This window comes from Hyla sarda, chromosome 1 (genome assembly GCF_029499605.1).
Source record: "Hyla sarda isolate aHylSar1 chromosome 1, aHylSar1.hap1, whole genome shotgun sequence".
Lineage (NCBI taxonomy): Eukaryota > Metazoa > Chordata > Amphibia > Anura > Hylidae > Hyla > Hyla sarda.
Window position 1 is genome coordinate 607,624,844 of NC_079189.1, and position 22,851 is coordinate 607,647,694.

General features: G+C 30.5%; 1 protein-coding gene across 3 annotated transcripts in view; it reads right to left on the reverse strand.

Annotated features, from left to right (window-relative positions):
- Positions 1-19,488, reverse strand: part of LOC130297416 (gastrula zinc finger protein XlCGF57.1-like) — a 78,650-nt gene extending 59,162 nt beyond the window's left edge. The window contains exon 1 of one of the 3 annotated variants that reach the window (XM_056549879.1): positions 19,424-19,488. The gene's annotated coding sequence lies outside the window, so the exon portion shown is untranslated. The remainder of the gene's footprint in view (positions 1-19,423) is intronic. The other 2 variants (XM_056549888.1, XM_056549906.1) reach the window with 2 other exon arrangements.
- Positions 19,489-22,851: the final 3,363 nt, after the last annotated feature.

Consider the following 22,851-nt stretch of genomic DNA (forward strand, 5'->3'; position numbering starts at 1 on the left):
ACAATAACCTGTACAATATCTAATAATAACTATATAATAATAACAATAACCTGCACAATATCTAATAATAACTATATAACAATAATAATCATAACAATAACCTGTACAATATCTAATAATAACTATATAATAATAATCATAACAATAACCTGCACAATATCTAATAACTATATAACAATAATACCGTATATACTCGAGTATAAGCCGACCCGAGTATAAGCCGAGACCCCTAATTTCAACCCAAAATCCCAGGAAAAGTTATTGACTCGAGTATAAGCCTAGGGTGGGAAATACCTCATCCCCCCCTGTCATCATCCAGACCCGTCATTAACATCCTCATCATCATCCCCTTGTCATCATCCCACACATCCCCCCTTCATCATCCTCTTATCATCCCACACATCCCCCCTTCATCATCCCCTTATCATCCCACACATCCCCCCTTCATCATCCCCTTATCATCCCGCACATCCCCCCATCATCATCCCCTTATCATCCCACACATCCCCCCTTCATCATCCCCTTGTCATCATCCCACACATCCCCCCTTCATCATCCCCTTATCATCCCACACCCCCCCCTTCATCATCCCCACACCCCCCCCTTCATCATCCCCACACCCCCCCTTCATCATCCTCTTCTCATCATTCGCCCTCAGTGGTCTTCAACCTGCGGACCTCCAGAGGTTTCAAAACTACAACTCCCAGCAAGCCCGGGCAGCCATCGGCTGTCCGGGCTTGCTGGGAGTTGTAGTTTTGAAACCTCCGGAGGTCCGCAGGTTGAAGACCACTGCGGCCTTCAACATCATCCAGCCCCCCTCTCACCCCCTTTAGTTCTGAGTACTCACCTCCGCTCGGCGCTGGTCCGGTCCTGCAGGGCTGTCCGGTGAGGAGGTGGTCCGGTGAGGAGGTGGTCCGGGCTGCTATCTTCACCGGGGGCGCCTCTTCTCCGCGCTTCCGGCCCGGAATAGAGGCGTTGCCTTGACAATGACGCAGAATTACGTTGGCAATGAACGCACCTCTGCGTCGTTGTCACGGCAACGTGACTATTCTGAGGCCGGGCCCGAAGCGCTTAGAAGAGGCCTCCCCGGTGAAGATAGCAGCCCGGAACACTATCCCACCGGACCACCTCCTCACCGGACAGTCCTGCAGGACCGGACCAGAGCCGAGCGGAGGTGAGTACTCAGAACTAAAGGGGGTGAGAGGGGGCTGGATGATGTTGAAGGCCGCAGTGGTCTTCAACCTGCGGACCTCCGGAGGTTTCAAAACTACAACTCCCAGCAAGCCCGGACAGCCGATGGCTGCCCGGGCTTGCTGGGAGTTGTAGTTTTGAAACCTCTGGAGGTCCGCAGGTTGAAGACCACTGCGGGTGGGGGAGTTCACTCGAGTATAAGCCGAGGGGGGTGTTTTCAGCACGAAAAATCGTGCTGAAAAACTCGGCCTATACTCGAGTATATACGGTAATCATAACAATAACCTGTACAATATCTAATAATAACTATATAACAATAATAATCATAACAATAACCTGTACAATATCTAATAATAACTATATAACAATAATAATCATAACAATAACCTGTACAATATCTAATAATAACTATATAATAATAATCATAACAATAACCTGCACAATATCTAATAACTATATAACAATAATAATCATAACAATAACCTGTACAATATCTAAAAATAACTATATAATAATAATAATAATCATAACAATAACCTGCACAATATCTAATAATAACTATATAACAATAATAATCATAACAATAACCTGCACAATATCTAATAATAACTATATAACAATAATAATCATAACAATAACCTGTACAATATCTAATAATAACTATATAACAATAATCATAACAATAACCTGTACAATATCTAATAATAACTATATAACAATAATAATCATAACAATAACCTGTACAATATCTAATAATAACTATATAACAATAATAATCATAACAATAACCTGCACAATATCTAATAATAACTATATAACAATAATAATCATAACAATAACCTGTACAATATCTAATAATAACTATATAACAATAATAATCATAACAATAACCTGTACAATATCTAATAATAACTATATAACAATAATAATCATAACAATAACCTGTACAATATCTAATAATAACTATATAACAATAACAATCATAACAATAACCTGTACAATATCTAATAATAATTATATAATAATAATCATAACAATAACCTGCACAATATCTAATAACTATATAACAATAATAATCATAACAATAACCTGTACAATATCTAAAAATAACTATATAATAATAATAATCATAACAATAACCTGCACAATATCTAATAATAACTATATAACAATAATAATCATAACAATAACCTGCACAATATCTAATAATAACTATATAACAATAATAATCATAACAATAACCTGTACAATATCTAATAATAACTATATAACAATAATCATAACAATAACCTGTACAATATCTAATAATAACTATATAACAATAATCATAACAATAACCTGTACAATATCTAATAATAACTATATAACAATAATAATCATAACAATAACCTGTACAATATCTAATAATAACTATATAACAATAATAATCATAACAATAACCTGCACAATATCTAATAATAACTATATAATAATAATAATCATAACAATAACCTGCACAATATCTAATTATAACTATATAACAATAATAATCATAACAATAACCTGTACAATATCTAATAATAACTATATAACAATAATCATAACAATAACCTGTACAATATCTAATAATAACTATATAACAATAATAATCATAACAATAACCTGTACAATATCTAATAATAACTATATAACAATAATAATCATAACAATAACCTGCACAATATCTAATAATAACTATATAATAATAATAATCATAACAATAACCTGCACAATATCTAATTATAACTATATAACAATAATAATCATAACAATAACCTGCACAATATCTAATAATAACTATATAATAATAATCATAACAATAACCTGCACAATATCTAATAATAACTATATAACAATAATAATCATAACAATAACCTGTACAATATCTAATAATAACTATATAATAATAATAATCATAACAATAACCTGTACAATACCTAATAATAACTATATAATAATAATAATCATAACAATAACCTGTACAATATCTAATAATAACTATATAACAATAATAATCATAACAATAACATGCACAATATCTAATAATAACTATATAATAATAATAATCATAACAATAACATGTACAATATCTAATAATAACTATATAACAATAATAATCATAACAATAACCTGTACAATATCTAATAATAACTATATAACAATAATAATCATAACAATAACATGCACAATATCTAATAATAACTATATAATAATAATAACCTGTACAATATCTAATAATAACTATATAACAATAATCATAACAATAACCTGTACAATATCTAATAATAACTATATAACAATAATAATCATAACAATAACCTGCACAATATCTAATAATAACTATATAACAATAATAATCATAACAATAACCTGTACAATATCTAATAATAACTATATAACATTAATAATCATAACAATAACCTGTACAATATCTAATAATAACTATATAACATTAATAATCATAACAATAACCTGTACAATATCTAATAATAACTATATAACAATAATAATCATAACAATAACCTGTACAATATCTAATAATAACTATATAACAATAATAATCATAACAATAACCTGTACAATATCTAATAATAACTATATAACAATAATAATCATAACAATAACCTGTACAATATCTAATAATAACTATATAACAATAATAATCATAACAATAACCTGCACAATATCTAATAATAACTATATAGAACAATTAATAGCGCAAAGGGAACCGTTTAAATTATTTTATTGTATTAACAAAACACTTGTGGTGATGGTTAAAATCCGTATTAGCCACCATACACTACTTATATTGCCGCATCCATTTTGTATCTATAGAGATGTATCACACGTTGTAGTCCATATACATTTCTCTAGGCCACAGTGTTCATCAGTGCGTTTAAAGTGCATATGCGAATGTGCGTTTTCTTGTGCATACTTGTCATCAGAGGTTATGCTTGTGTACTTGTGACATCTATCTTCTATATGTGCCTCCCAAACACCTTGATTGTCCAAGTGTGGTTATTATGTGCATATATTTGCTAACAGAAGTATTTGATGTGCATTTGTTTTTTCAATAGAGGTGTTTCAATTGTATACCTACTTAGCAGCTTAAATGTCCATCTATTAGTGGCAACATGTAATAGATTCTTATTCCGATATATCACAGTCTTTAAGTTATTGCACATTATACATATTGCACATTTGGAATGTTTCCATTCATTGGATTATTGCACACAATTATTGCACATATTCCATATTGCACATTGCACTTATTGCACTTATCTCTTATTCCGGCTTTTCAGGTAGTTGGTGCTTATCGTTCCTTTCGGATGGGAGCCTCTTTTTCTTTCTTTTTAGGTAAATGCCGGTCCGACGCGTTTCCTCTTGCGATTCTTCCGGGACTTATTTTCGGCTTCTTTCACTCCTCCTGTATCCTTTTTAGATGCGGCACTGATGACGGCCGTACTTCGAATGACTTCCCGCCGTGTTTTTGTATCTATAACTCCTCCTACTCCATGATCACATGTTTTCCTCAGGTCCAATCATGATCTTTTACGTCAGGGCTTTTCCTTCAGTACCTTTTACAACCTGATTAGATCACCTGGGTGTTTTTTGGGTGGGGAGTGTGCATTGTGCGCTCAGGTATGCTTTCCAGCCCTCGTTCTGAGCTCCGGTCTCCATCGAACAGGTAGGTGGCTTGCGTTTCATTCATTTTAACCCTTTATCGTCTGGGATTTTCGTCTGTTCATATTCTTTTATATACATTGGAAATTTCTGTTTTATCACATAGTTCTTGGTAGTACCATCGTTTGTTTCATTTCTTCTTATGTTATTGTTTTTTATTTTTGTTTTTTGTTGGCCTGTCTTAGGGTAATTTGTTTTTGGTTATACTTGTTAGTGTTCATCTTTTTGCAGTGAATCACCGGCTTATAATTCTATTTTTATATTTTATTTTATTTTCTTATTCGATAAAGCAGGCATATGATACAAAATCATTTAGTCCTCCCGGTTTGACAGTCTCCAGTGTATATGTCCAGAAAGCATCTTTCTGCAATAAGCTCCTGTCCCAATCTCCTCCTCTTGGTGAGGGAGGTATTACCTCTATCACTTGCACTTTTTAACTTTTAACATCACTTTCATGTTTGAGTGCAAAGTGATTTGCAACTGGAGTGTCCCTCATATGGATTATATCTCCCACATGCTCCTGTAGCCGTTTCTTGAGGGCTCTAAACGTTTTTTCTACATAGTTTGCTGGACACAAGCATGTTAGGAGATATACAGCGCCTTTCGTTTCACAATTCGCGAATTGTTGCATTTTGTACTGTTTGCCTGTTACACTGCTTGTGAACTCACTACTTTTATGTACATATTGGCACATTGTGCATTTGCTGCAGGGAAAGGTCCCTTTTGGTTTTTCTGTAAACCATCCTTTTTTCAGTTCAGATTCGAAGTTGCTCCTTATCAATTTATCCTTTAAGTTTTGTCCACGTTTGTATGTTATTTGTGGGGTTCGAGGGATTATACTTTCCAGGGTCTTATCCATCCTTAATATTTCCCAGTATTTATTTAGGATCTCCCGTACTTCTATCGCTTTTTCATCGAAAACTCCAATTAATCTTGTTGCATCGTTGGAGTCCTGCTTCACTTTTGGGGTCAGTAGGTGGGATCTATTAGATGTAAATGCTCTATGGTACGCTTTTTTAAGAACTTTATTCGGGTACCCCCTACTCCTTAGTCTTACCCGTAGCTCCCTTGCTTTAATCTCAAAGTCTTCCAGTGAAGAACAGTTCCTTCGTATCCGAAGGTATTGTCCCGTTGGTATTCCCTGCTTCAGTGGGCGTGGATGACATTGAGATTTGTCCTCACTAGGAATTATTTTCAATTTGAGGGGGAGTCCTTCCATCAAAGCCGAGGTACAGCGATGGGGAGCCCCTGCACCCCCAGTTTCGCAAACCTGTACCTCGGCTGGTGGGAGGACCAACAGGTATTCAGCGAGGAGATGTCGTCATGGACCAGCCATGTAAGTTTATGGCTAAGGTTCATAGACGATATTCTCATAATCTGGTCGTCCACTAAGGAGAAGTTTTTAAGGTTCATGGAAATACTAAATAGAAATAACTTGGGGCTAAAATTTACTAGTTGCATAAGTAAGGATCATATTGCATTTTTAGACCTAAAAATATGGATCACACCCGACAACCACATACAAACTACAGTGTATAGAAAAGAGACAGCCACTAATTCCCTGCTTCGGTGGGACAGTTGCCATCCACGCCCACTGAAGCAGGGAATACCAACGGGACAATACCTTCGGATACGAAGGAACTGTTCTTCACTGGAAGACTTTGAGATTAAAGCAAGGGAGCTACAGGTAAGACTAAGGAGTAGGGGGTACCCGAATAAAGTTCTTAAAAAAGCGTACCATAGAGCATTTACATCTAATAGATCCCACCTACTGACCCCAAAAGTGAAGCAGGACTCCAACAATGCAACAAGAATAATTGGAGTTTTCGATGAAAAAGCGATAGAAGTACGGGAGATCCTAAACAAATACTGGGGAATATTAAGGATGGATAAGTATAATCCCTCGAACCCCACAAATAACATACAAACGTGGACAAAACTTAAAGGATAAATTGATAAGGAGCAACTTCGAACCTGAACTGAAAAAAGGATGGTTTTCAGAAAAACCAAAAGGGACCTTTCCCTGCAGCAAATGCACAATGTGCCAATATGTACACAAAAGTAGTGAGTTCACAAGCAGTGTAACAGGCAAACAGTACAAAATGCAACAATTCGCGAATTGTGAAACGAAAGGCGCTGTATATCTCCTAATGTGCTCGTGTCCAGCAAACTATGTAGGAAAAACGTTTAGAGCCCTTAAGAAACGGCTACAGGAGCATGTGGGAGATATAAACCATATGAGGGACACTCCAATTGCAAATCACTTTGCACTCAAACATGAAAGTGAAGTTAAAAGTTTAAAAGTGCAAGTGATAGAGGTAATACCTCCCTCACCAAGAGGAGGAGACTGGGACAGGAGCTTATTGCAGAGAGAGGCTTTCTGGACATATACACTGGAGACTGTCAAACCGGGAGGATTAAATGATTTCGTATCATATGCCTGCTTTATCGAATAAGAAAATAAAATAAAATATAAAAATAGAATTATAAGCCGGTGATTCACTGCAAAAAGATGAACAACAAGTATAACCAAAAACAAATTACCCTAAGACAGGCCAACAAAAAACAAAAATAAAAAACAATAACATAAGAAGAAATGAAACAAACGATGGTACTACCAAGAACTATGTGATAAAACAGAAATTTCCAATGTATATAAAAGAATATGAACAGACGAAAATCCCAGACGATAAAGGGTTAAAATGAATGAAACGCAAGCCACCTACCTGTTCGATGGAGACCGGAGCTCAGAACGAGGGCTGGAAAGCATACCTGAGCGCACAATGCACACTCCCCACCCAAAAACACCCAGGTGATCTAATCAGGTCGTAAAAGGTACTGAAGGAAAAGCCCTGACGTAAAAGATCATGATTGGACCTGAGGAAAACATGTGATCATGGAGTAGGAGGAGTTATAGATATAAAAACACGGCGGGAAGTCATTCGAAGTACGGCCGTCATCAGTGCCGCATCTAAAAAGGATACAGGAGGAGTGAAAGAAGCCGAAAATAAGTCCCGGAAGAATCGCAAGAGGAAACGCGTCGGACCGGCATTTACCTAAACAGAAAGAAAAAGAGGCTCCCATCCCAAAGGAACGATAAGCACCAACTACCTGAAAAGCCGGAATAAGAGATAAGTGCAATGAGTGCAATGTGCAATATGGAATATGTGCAATAATTGTGTGCAATAATCCAATGAATGGAAACATTCCAAATGTGCAATATGTATAATGTGCAATAACTTAAAGACTGTGATATATCGGAATAAGAATCTATTACATGTTGCCACTAATAGATGGACATTTAAGCTGCTAAGTAGGTATACAATTGAAACACCTCTATTGGAAAAACAAATGCACATCAAATACTTCTGTTAGCAAATATATGCACATAATAACCACACTTGGACAATCAAGGTGTTTGGGAGGCACATATAGAAGATAGATGTCACAAGTACACAAGCATAACCTCTGATGACAAGTATGCACAAGAAAACGCACATTCGCATATGCACTTTAAACGCACTGATGAACACTGTGGCCTAGAGAAATGTATATGGACTACAACGTGTGATACATCTCTATAGATACAAAATGGATGCGGCAATATAAGTAGTGTATGGTGGCTAATACGGATTTTAACCATCACCACGAGTATTTTGTTAATACAATAAAATAATTTAAAAGGTTCCCTTTGCGCTATTAATTGTTCTATACATTACTGGGAGACCTAATAATACACGGTACGGTTAAGTACTATAGTGGAGAACGATAATAACTACAGTATTTATCGGCGTATAACACGCACTTTTTAGGCTAAAATTTTTAGCCTAAAGTCTATGTCTGTTTTATACGCCGATACACCCCCAGGAAAGGCAGGGGGAGAGAGGCCGTCGCTGCCTGCTTCTCTCCCCCTGCCTTCCCTGGGGTCTAGAGCCCTGCTGCCGGCCCTTCTCTCCCCCTGGCTATCGGCGCAGCTGCCAGTTCTGTCCCCCTGACTATCGGTGCCGGTGCCCCATTGCCGGCGCCGCTGCCCCGTTGCCTCCCCCATCCCCGGTGGCATAATTACCTGGGTCGAGTCCGCACTGCTGCAGGCCTCCGGCGTGCGTCCCCGGCGTCATTGCTATGCGCTGCAAGGCGCGGCGCATGACGTCAGGTAATTATGCCACCGGGGATGGGGGGAGGCAACGGGGCAGCGGCGCCGGCAATGGGTGCCGCTGCCCCTTCTCTCCCCCTGGCTGTCGGCGCCGCTTCTCTCCCCCCGATAGTCAGGGGGACAGAACAGGCAGCAGCGCCGATAGTCAGAGGGAGAGAAGGGGCAGTAGCTGGGCTCTAGACCCCAGGGATGGCAGGGGGAGAGAAGCGGGCAGCGACGGGCTCTCTCCCCCTGCCTTTCCTGGGGGTGTATCAGGGTATACACGCGCACCCTCATTTTACCATGGATATTTGGGTAAAAAACTTTTTTTACCCAAATATCCTTGGTAAAATGAGGGTGCGTGTTATAGGCCGCTGCGTGGTATACCCCGATAAATACGGTATATAACAATAATCATAACAATAACCTGTACAATATCTAATAATAACTATATAACAATAATAATCATAACAATAACCTGCAGAATATCTAATAATAACTATATAACAATAATAATCATAACAATAACCTGTACAATATCTAATAATAACTATATAACAATAATAATCATAACAATAACCTGCAGAATATCTAATAATAACTATATAACAATAATAATCATAACAATAACCTGTACAATATCTAATAATAACTATATAACAATAATAATCATAACAATAACCTGCACAATATCTAATAATAACTATATAACAATAATAATCATAACAATAACCTGTACAATATCTAATAATAACTATATAACAATAATAATAACAATAACCTGCAGAATATCTAATAATAACTATATAACAATAATAATCATAACAATAACCTGTACAATATCTAATAATAACTATATAACAATAATAATCATAACAATAACCTGCACAATATCTAATAATAACTATATAACAATAATAATCATAACAATAACTTGTACAATATCTAATAATAACTATATAACAATAATAATCATAACAATAACCTGCACAATATCTAATAATAACTATTACAATAATAATCATAACAATAACCTTCAAAATATCTACTAATAACTATATAATAATAATCATAAAAATAACCTGTACAATATCTAATAATAACTATATAACAATAATAATCATAACAATAACCAGCACAATATCTAATAATAACTATATAATAATAATAATAATAATCATAACAATAACCTGCACAATATCTAATAATAACTATATAATAATAATAATAATCATAACAATACCCTGCACAATATCTAATAATAACTATATAACAATAATAATCATAACAATAACCTGCACAATATCTAATAATAACTATATAACAATAAAAATCATAACAATAACCTGTACAATATCTAATAATAACTATATAATAATAATAATCATAACAATAACCTGTACAATATCTAATAATAACTATATAATAATAATCATAACAATACCCTGCACAATATCTAATAATAACTATATAACAATAATAATCATAACAATAACCTGCACAATATCTAATAATAAATATATAACAATAATCATAACAATAACCTGCACAATATCTAATAATAACTATATAATAATAATAATCATAACAATAACCTGCACAATATCTAATAACTATATAATAATAATCATAACAATAACCTGCACAATATCTAATAATAACTATATAATAATAATCATAACAATAACCTGCACAATATCTAATAATAACTATAAAATAATAATCATAACAATAACCTGCACAATATCTAATAATAACTATATAATAATAATCATAACAATAACCTGTACAATATCTAATAATAACTATATAATAATAATCATAACAATAACCTGCACAATATCTAATAATAACTATAAAATAATAATCATAACAATAACCTGCACAATATCTAATAATAACTATATAACAATAATAATCATAACAATAACCTGCACAATATCTAATAATAACTATATAATAATAATCATAACAATAACCTGTACAATTTCTAATAATAACTATATAACAATAATAATCATAACAATAACCTGTACAATATCTAATAATAACTATATAATAATAATCATAACAATAACCTGCAGAATATCTAATAATAACTATATAATAATAATCATAACAATAACCTTTACAATATCTAATAATAACTATATAACAATAATAATCATAACAATAACCTGTACAATATCTAATAATAACTATATAACAATAATAATCATAACAATAACCTGCACAATATCTAATAATAACTATATAACAATAATAATCATAACAATAACCTGTACAATATCTAATAATAACATATAATAATAATCATAACAATAACCTGTACAATATCTAATAATAACTATATAACAATAATAATCATAACAATAACCTGTACAATATCTAATAATAACTATATAATAATAATCATAACAATAACCTGCACAATATCTAATAATAACTATAAAATAATAATCATAACAATAACCTGCACAATATCTAATAATAACTATATAATAATAATCATAACAATAACCTGTACAATATCTAATAATAACTATATAACAATAATAATCATAACAATAACCTGTACAATATCTAATAATAACTATATAACAATACTAATCATAACAATAACCTGCACAATATCTAATAATAACTATATAACAATAATAATCATAACAATAACCTGTACAATATCTAATAATAACTATATAATAATAATCATAACAATAACCTGCAAAATATCTAATAATAACTATATAACAATAATAATGATAACAATAACCTGTACAATATCTAATAATAACTATATAACAATAATCATAACAATAACCTGCACAATATCTAATAATAACGATATAATAATAATCATAACAATAACCTGTACAATATCTAATAATAACTATATAACAATAATAATCATAACAATAACCTGTACAATATCCAATAATAACTATATAATAATAATAGTCATAACAATAACCTGCACAATATCTAATAACTATATAACAATAATAATCATAACAATAACCTGTACAATATTCAATAATAACTATATAATAATAATAGTCATAACAATAACCTGCACAATATCTAATAACTATATAACAATAATAATCATAACAATAACCTGCACAATATCTGATAACTATATAATAATAATAATCATAACAATAACCTGTACAATATCTAATAATAACTATATAACAATAACCTGTACAATATCTAATAATAACTATATAACAATAATAATCATAACAATAACCTGCACAATATCTAATAACAACTAAATAACAATAATAATCATAACAATAACCTGCAGAATATCTAATAATAACTATATAACAATAACCTGTACAATATCTAATAATAACTATATAACAATAATAATCATAACAATAACCTGCACAATATCTAATAATAACTATATAATAATAATCATAACAATAACCTGTACAATATCTAATAATAACTATATAATAATAATCATAACAATAACCTGCACAATATCTAATAATAACTATATAACAATAATAATCATAACAATAACCTGCACAATATCTAATAATAACTATATAATAATAATCATAACAATAACCTGTACAATATCTAATAATATCTATATAACAATAATAATCATAACAATAACCTGTACAATATCTAATAATAACTATATAATAATAATCATAACAATAACCTTTACAATATCTAATAATAACTATATAATAATAATCATAACAATAACCTTTACAATATCTAATAATAACTATATAACAATAATAATCATAACAATAACCTGTACAATATCTAATAATAACTATATAATAATAATCATAACAATAACCTGTACAATATCTAATAATAACTATATAACAATAATAATCATAACAATAACCTGCACAATATCTAATAATAACTATAGAAAGAGGAGTCCAGCATCCAGAAACTCGGAGGATAATATTTATTCACCAGATGGTCATAACAGGAACACGGGGTACAGTGACGCGTTTCGGCTTTACAACAAAGCCTTAGTGTGTATGACTAAGGCTTTGTTGTAAAGCCGAAACGCGTCACTGTACCCCGTGTTCCTGTTATGACCATCTGGTGAATAAATATTATCCTCCAAGTTTCTGGACGCTGGACTCCTCTTTCTTCTGCTGTTCAATTGGGCGAGGTCCGCGCTCTGTCCGTGCGCACCTGGGGTGAGCTGAAGCATTGCTGTTTCTCTATCCTAATAATAACTATATAACAATAATAATCATAACAATAACCTGTACAATATCTAATAATAACTATATAATAATAATAATCATAACACTAACCTGCACAAAATCTAATAACAACTATATAACAATAATCATAACAATAACCTGCACAAAATCTAATAACAACTATATAACAATAATCATAACAATAACCTGCACAATATCTAATAACAACTATATAACAATAATCATAACAATAACCTGTACGATATCTAATAATAACTATATAACAATAATAATCATAACAATAACCTGCACAATATCTAATAATAACGATATAATAATAATCATAACAATAACCTGTACAATATCTAATAATAACTATATAACAATAATAATCATAACAATAACCTGTACAATATCTAATAATAACTATATAATAATAATCATAACAATAACCTGCACATTATCTAATAATAACTATATAATAATAATAATCATAACAATAACCTGCACAATATCTAATAATAACTATATAATAATAATCATAACAATAACCTGCACAATATCTAATAATAACTGTATAATAATAATAATAATAATAACAATAACCTATACAATATCTAATAATAACTATATAATAATAATCATAACAATAACCTGTACAATATTCAATAATAACTATATAATAATAATAGTCATAACAATAACCTGTTCAATATCTAATAATAACTATATAACAATAATAATCATAACAATAACCTGCACAATATCTAATAATAACAATATAATAATAATCATAACAATAACCTGTACAATATCTAATAATAACTATATAACAATAATAATCATAACAATAACCTGAACAATATCTAATAATAACTATATAATAATAATCATAACAATAACCTGCACAATATCTAATAATAACTATATAATAATAATAACAATAACCTCCACAATATCTAATAATAACTATATAATAATAATCATAACAATAACCTGCACAATATCTAATAATAACTATATAATAATAATCATAACAATAACCTGCACAATATCTAATAATAACTATATAATAATAATCATAACAATAACCTGTACAATATCTAATAATAACTATATAATAATAATCATAACAATAACCTGCACAATATCTAATAATAACTATATAATAATAATAATCATAACAATAACCTGCACAATATCTAATAATAACTATATAATAATAATAATCATAACAATAACCTGCACAATATCTAATAATAACTATATAATAATAATCATAACAATAACCTGCACAATATCTAATAATAACTATATAACAATAATCATAACAATAACCTGCACAATATCTAATAATAACTATATAATAATAATCATAACAATAACCTGTACAATATCTAATAATAACTATATAATAATAATCATCATAACAATAACCTGTACAATATCTAATAATAACTATATAATAATCATAACAATAACCTGCACAATATCTAATAATAACTATATAATAATAATCATCATAACAATAACCTGTACAATATCTAATAATAACTATATAATAATAATCATAACAATAACCTGCACAATATCTAATAATAACTATATAATAATAATAATCATAACAATAACCTGCACAATATCTAATAATAACTATATAATAATAATCATAACAATAACCTGTACAATATCTAATAATAACTATATAATAATAATCATAACAATAACCTGCACAATATCTAATAATAACTATATAATAATAATAATCATAACAATAACCTGCACAATATCTAATAATAACTATATAATAATAATAATCATAACAATAACCTGCACAATATCTAATAATAACTATATAATAATAATCATAACAATAACCTGCACAATATCTAATAACTATATAACAATAATCATAACAATAACCTGCACAATAGCTAATAATAACTATATAATAATAATCATAACAATAACCTGTACAATACCTAATAATAACTATATAATAATAATCATCATAACAATAACCTGCACAATATCTAATAATAACTATATAACAATAATAATCATAACAATAACCTGTACAATATCTAATAATAACTATATAACAATAATAATCATAACAATAACCTGCACAATATCTAATAATAAATATATAACAATAATCATAACAATAACCTGCACAATATCTAATAATAACTATATAATAATAATCATCATAACAATAACCTGTACAATATCTAATAATAACTATATAACAATAATCATAACAATAACCTGCACAATATCTAATAATAACTATATAATAATAATCATAACAATAACCTGTACAATATCTAATAATAACTATATAATAATAATCATAACAATAACCTGTACAATATCTAATAATAACTATATAATAATAATAATCATAACAATAACCTGCACAATATCTAATAATAACTATATAACAATAATCATAACAATAACCTGCACAATATCTAATAATAACTATATAACAATAATAATCATAACAATATCCTGCACAATATCTAATAATAACTATATAATAATAATCATAACAATAACCTGTACAATATCTAATAATAACTATATAATAATAATCATAACAATAACCTGTACAATATCTAATAATAACTATATAACAATAATAATCATAACAATAACCTGCACAATATCTAATAATAACTATATAACAATAATAATCATAACAATAACCTGCACAATATCTAATAATAACTATATAATAATAATCATAACAATAACCTGTACAATATCTAATAATATCTATATAACAATAATAATCATAACAATAACCTGTACAATATCTAATAATAACTATATAATAATAATCATAACAATAACCTTTACAATATCTAATAATAACTATATAATAATAATCATAACAATAACCTTTACAATATCTAATAATAACTATATAACAATAATAATCATAACAATAACCTGTACAATATCTAATAATAACTATATAATAATAATCATAACAATAACCTGTACAATATCTAATAATAACTATATAACAATAATAATCATAACAATAACCTGCACAATATCTAATAATAACTATAGAAAGAGGAGTCCAGCATCCAGAAACTCGGAGGATAATATTTATTCACCAGATGGTCATAACAGGAACACGGGGTACAGTGACGCGTTTCGGCTTTACAACAAAGCCTTAGTGTGTATGACTAAGGCTTTGTTGTAAAGCCGAAACGCGTCACTGTACCCCGTGTTCCTGTTATGACCATCTGGTGAATAAATATTATCCTCCAAGTTTCTGGACGCTGGACTCCTCTTTCTTCTGCTGTTCAATTGGGCGAGGTCCGCGCTCTGTCCGTGCGCACCTGGGGTGAGCTGAAGCATTGCTGTTTCTCTATCCTAATAATAACTATATAACAATAATAATCATAACAATAACCTGTACAATATCTAATAATAACTATATAATAATAATAATCATAACACTAACCTGCACAAAATCTAATAACAACTATATAACAATAATCATAACAATAACCTGCACAATATCTAATAACAACTATATAACAATAATCATAACAATAACCTGTACGATATCTAATAATAACTATATAACAATAATAATCATAACAATAACCTGCACAATATCTAATAATAACGATATAATAATAATCATAACAATAACCTGTACAATATCTAATAATAACTATATAACAATAATAATCATAACAATAACCTGTACAATATCTAATAATAACTATATAATAATAATCATAACAATAACCTGCACATTATCTAATAATAACTATATAATAATAATAATCATAACAATAACCTGCACAATATCTAATAATAACTATATAATAATAATCATAACAATAACCTGCACAATATCTAATAATAACTGTATAATAATAATAATAATAATAACAATAACCTATACAATATCTAATAATAACTATATAATAATAATCATAACAATAACCTGTACAATATTCAATAATAACTATATAATAATAATAGTCATAACAATAACCTGTTCAATATCTAATAATAACTATATAACAATAATAATCATAACAATAACCTGCACAATATCTAATAATAACAATATAATAATAATCATAACAATAACCTGTACAATATCTAATAATAACTATATAACAATAATAATCATAACAATAACCTGAACAATATCTAATAATAACTATATAATAATAATCATAACAATAACCTGCACAATATCTAATAATAACTATATAATAATAATAACAATAACCTCCACAATATCTAATAATAACTATATAATAATAATCATAACAATAACCTGCACAATATCTAATAATAACTATATAATAATAATCATAACAATAACCTGCACAATATCTAATAATAACTATATAATAATAATCATAACAATAACCTGTACAATATCTAATAATAACTATATAATAATAATCATAACAATAACCTGCACAATATCTAATAATAACTATATAATAATAATAATCATAACAATAACCTGCACAATATCTAATAATAACTATATAATAATAATAATCATAACAATAACCTGCACAATATCTAATAATAACTATATAATAATAATCATAACAATAACCTGCACAATATCTAATAATAACTATATAACAATAATCATAACAATAACCTGCACAATATCTAATAATAACTATATAATAATAATCATAACAATAACCTGTACAATATCTAATAATAACTATATAATAATAATCATCATAACAATAACCTGTACAATATCTAATAATAACTATATAATAATCATAACAATAACCTGCACAATATCTAATAATAACTATATAATAATAATCATCATAACAATAACCTGTACAATATCTAATAATAACTATATAATAATAATCATAACAATAACCTGCACAATATCTAATAATAACTATATAATAATAATAATCATAACAATAACCTGCACAATATCTAATAATAACTATATAATAATAATCATAACAATAACCTGTACAATATCTAATAATAACTATATAATAATAATCATAACAATAACCTGCACAATATCTAATAATAACTATATAATAATAATAATCATAACAATAACCTGCACAATATCTAATAATAACTATATAATAATAATAATCATAACAATAACCTGCACAATATCTAATAATAACTATATAATAATAATCATAACAATAACCTGCACAATATCTAATAACTATATAACAATAATCATAACAATAACCTGCACAATAGCTAATAATAACTATATAATAATAATCATAACAATAACCTGTACAATACCTAATAATAACTATATAATAATAATCATCATAACAATAACCTGCACAATATCTAATAATAACTATATAACAATAATAATCATAACAATAACCTGTACAATATCTAATAATAACTATATAACAATAATAATCATAACAATAACCTGCACAATATCTAATAATAAATATATAACAATAATCATAACAATAACCTGCACAATATCTAATAATAACTATATAATAATAATCATCATAACAATAACCTGTACAATATCTAATAATAACTATATAACAATAATCATAACAATAACCTGCACAATATCTAATAATAACTATATAATAATAATCATAACAATAACCTGTACAATATCTAATAATAACTATATAATAATAATCATAACAATAACCTGTACAATATCTAATAATAACTATATAATAATAATAATCATAACAATAACCTGCACAATATCTAATAATAACTATATAACAATAATCATAACAATAACCTGCACAATATCTAATAATAACTATATAACAATAATAATCATAACAATATCCTGCACAATATCTAATAATAACTATATAATAATAATCATAACAATAACCTGTACAATATCTAATAATAACTATATAATAATAATCATAACAATAACCTGTACAATATCTAATAATAACTATATAACAATAATAATCATAACAATAACCTGCACAATATCTAATAATAACTATATAACAATAATAATCATAACAATAACCTGCACAATATCTAATAATAACTATATAACAACAATAATCATAACAATAACCTGCACAATATCTAATAATAACTATATAATAATAATAATCATAACAATAACCTGCACAATATCTAATAATAACTATATAATAATAATAATGACTTATATAACTACCAAAATTCTTCATCTACAGAGCAGTACAGGAGACGTGTGCTCACCCTGTCCTTACAGGACCTGCGGTGATGTCACAGTCATGTGATCAGTCACATGGAGGAGGAGGAGTCACATGATCAGGGGCTGCTGCTCTAGGCTCATCTGCTCAGTGTATGCAGGACTCTGCTGTGCTGGTTGTGATCGCTGCTGGATGAGCTGAAGTTATGTGTATGCAGCAGAGCTGTGTGTGTGTGTGATGTGCGTGGTGCAGAGCTGTGTATGTGTGTGTTATATATGTCTGCAGCAGAGCTGTGTGTAATGTACATGTAGCTGAGCTGTATGTGTACACAGTAGAGCTGTATATGTGTAATGTGCATGTAGCTGAGCTGTATGTGTACACAGTAGAGCTGTATATGTGTAATGTACATGTAGCTGAGCTGTATATGTACACAGTAGAGCTGTATATGTGTAGTGTACATGTAGCTGAGCTGTATGTGTACACAGTAGAGCTGTATATGTGTAATGTACATGTAGCTGAGCTGTATGTGTACACAGTAGAGCTGTATATGTGTAATGTACATGTAGCAGAGCTGTATGTGTACACAGTAGAGCTGTATATGTGTAATGTACATGTAGCTGAGCAGTATGTGTACACAGTAGAGCTGTATATGTGTAATGTGCATGTAGCTGAGCTGTATGTGTACACAGTAGAGCTGTATATGTGTAATGTACATGTAGCTGAGCTGTATGTGTACACAGTAGAGCTGTATATGTGTAATGTACATGTAGCTGAGCTGTATGTGTACACAGTAGAGCTGTATATGTGTAATGTACATGTAGCTGAGCTGTATGTGTACACAGTAGAGCTGTATATGTGTAATGTGCATGTAGCTGAGCTGTATGTGTACACAGTAGAGCTGTATATGTGTAATGTGCATGTAGCTGAGCTGTATGTGTACACAGTAGAGCTGTATATGTGTAATGTGCATGTAGCTGAGCTGTATGTGTACACAGTAGAGCTGTATATGTGTAATGTACATGTAGCTGAGCTGTATGTGTACACAGTAGAGCTGTATATGTGTAATGTACATGTAGCTGAGCTGTATGTGTACACAGTAGAGCTGTATATGTGTAATGTACATGTAGCTGAGCTGTATGTGTACACAGTAGAGCTGTATATGTGTAATGTGCATGTAGCTGAGCTGTATGTGTACACAGTAGAGCTGTATATGTGTAATGTACATGTAGCTGAGCTGTATGTGTACACAGTAGAGCTGTATATTTGTAATGTGCATGTAGCTGAGCTGTATGTGTACACAGTAGAGCTGTATATGTGTAATGTGCATGTAGCTGAGCTGTATGTGTACACAGTAGTGCTGTATATGTGTAATGTACATGTAGCTGAGCTGTATGTGTACACAGTAGAGCTGTATATGTGTAATGTACATGTAGCTGAGCTGTATGTGTACACAGTAGAGCTGTATATGTGTAATGTACATGTAGCTGAGCTGTATGTGTACACAGTAGAGCTGTATATTTGTAATGTGCATGTAGCTGAGCTGTATGTGTACACAGTAGAGCTGTATATGTGTAATGTGCATGTAGCTGAGCTGTATGTGTACACAGTAGTGCTGTATATGTGTAATGTACATGTAGCTGAGCTGTATGTGTACACAGTAGAGCTGTATATGTGTAATGTACATGTAGCTGAGCTGTATGTGTACACAGTAGAGCTGTATATGTGTAATGTACATGTAGCTGAGCTGTATGTGTACACAGTAGAGCTGTATATGTGTAATGTACATGTAGCTGAGCTGTATGTGTACACAGTAGAGCTGTATATGTGTAATGTACATGTAGCTGAGCTGTATGTGTACACAGTAGAGCTGTGTGTAATGTACATGTAGCTGAGCTGTATGTGTACACAGTAGAGCTGTATATGTGTAATGTGCATGTAGCTGAGCTGTATGTGTACACAGTAGAGCTGTATATGTGTAATGTGCATGTAGCTGAGCTGTATGTGTACACAGTAGAGCTGTATATGTGTAATGTGTATGTAGCTGAGCTGTATGTGTACACAGTAGTGCTGTATATGTGTAATGTACATGTAGCTGAGCTGTATGTGTACACAGTAGAGCTGTATATGTGTAATGTACACGTAGCTGAGCTGTATGTGTACACAGTAGAGCTGTATATGTGTAATGTACACGTAGCTGAGCTGTATGTGTACACAGTAGAGCTGTATATGTGTAATGTGCATGTAGGTGAGCTGTATGTGTACACAGTAAAGCTGTATATGTGTAATGTACATGTAGCTGAGCTGTATGTGTACACAGTAGTGCTGTATATGTGTAATGTACATGTAGCTGAGCTGTATGTGTACACAGTAGAGCTGTATATGTGTAATGTACATGTAGCTGAGCTGTATGTGTACACAGTAGAGCTGTATATGTGTAATGTGCATGTAGCTGAGCTGTATGTGTACACAGTAGAGCTGTATATGTGTAATGTACATGTAGCTGAGCTGTATGTGTACACAGTAGAGCTGTATATGTGTAATGTGCATGTAGCTGAGCTGTATGTGTACACAGTAGAGCTGTGTGTAATGTACATGTAGCTGAGCTGTATGTGTACACAGTAGAGCTGTATATGTGTAATGTACATGTAGCTGAGCAGTATGTGTACACAGTAGAGCTGTATATGTGTAATGTACATGTAGCTGAGCTGTATGTGTACACAGTAGAGCTGTATATGTGTAATGTACATGTAGCTGAGCTGTATGTGTACACAGTAGAGATGTATATGTGTAATGTACATGTAGCTGAGCTGTATGTGTACACAGTAGAGGTGTATATGTGTAATGTGCATGTAGCTGAGCTGTATGTGTACACAGTAGAGCTGTATATGTGTAATGTACATGTAGCTGAGCTGTATGTGTACACAGTAGAGCTGTGTGTAATGTACATGTAGCTGAGCTGTATGTGTACACAGTAGAGCTGTATATGTGTAATGTACATGTAGCTGAGCTGTATGTGTACACAGTAGAGCTGTATATGTGTAATGTGCATGTAGCTGAGCTGTATGTGTACACAGTAGAGCTGTATATGTGTAATGTGCATGTAGCTGAGCTGTATGTGTACACAGTAGAGCTGTATATGTGTAATGTGCATGTAGCTGAGCTGTATGTGTACACAGTAGAGCAGTATATGTGTAATGTACATGTAGCTGAGCTGTATGAGTACACAGTAGAGCTGTATATGTGTAATGTGCATGTAGCTGAGCTGTATGTGTACACAGTAGAGCTGTATATGTGTAATGTGCATGTAGCTGAGCTGTATGTGTACACAGTAGAGCAGTATATGTGTAATGTACATGTAGCTGAGCTGTATGAGTACACAGTAGAGCTGTATATGTGTAATGTGCATGTAGCTTAGCTGTATGTGTACACA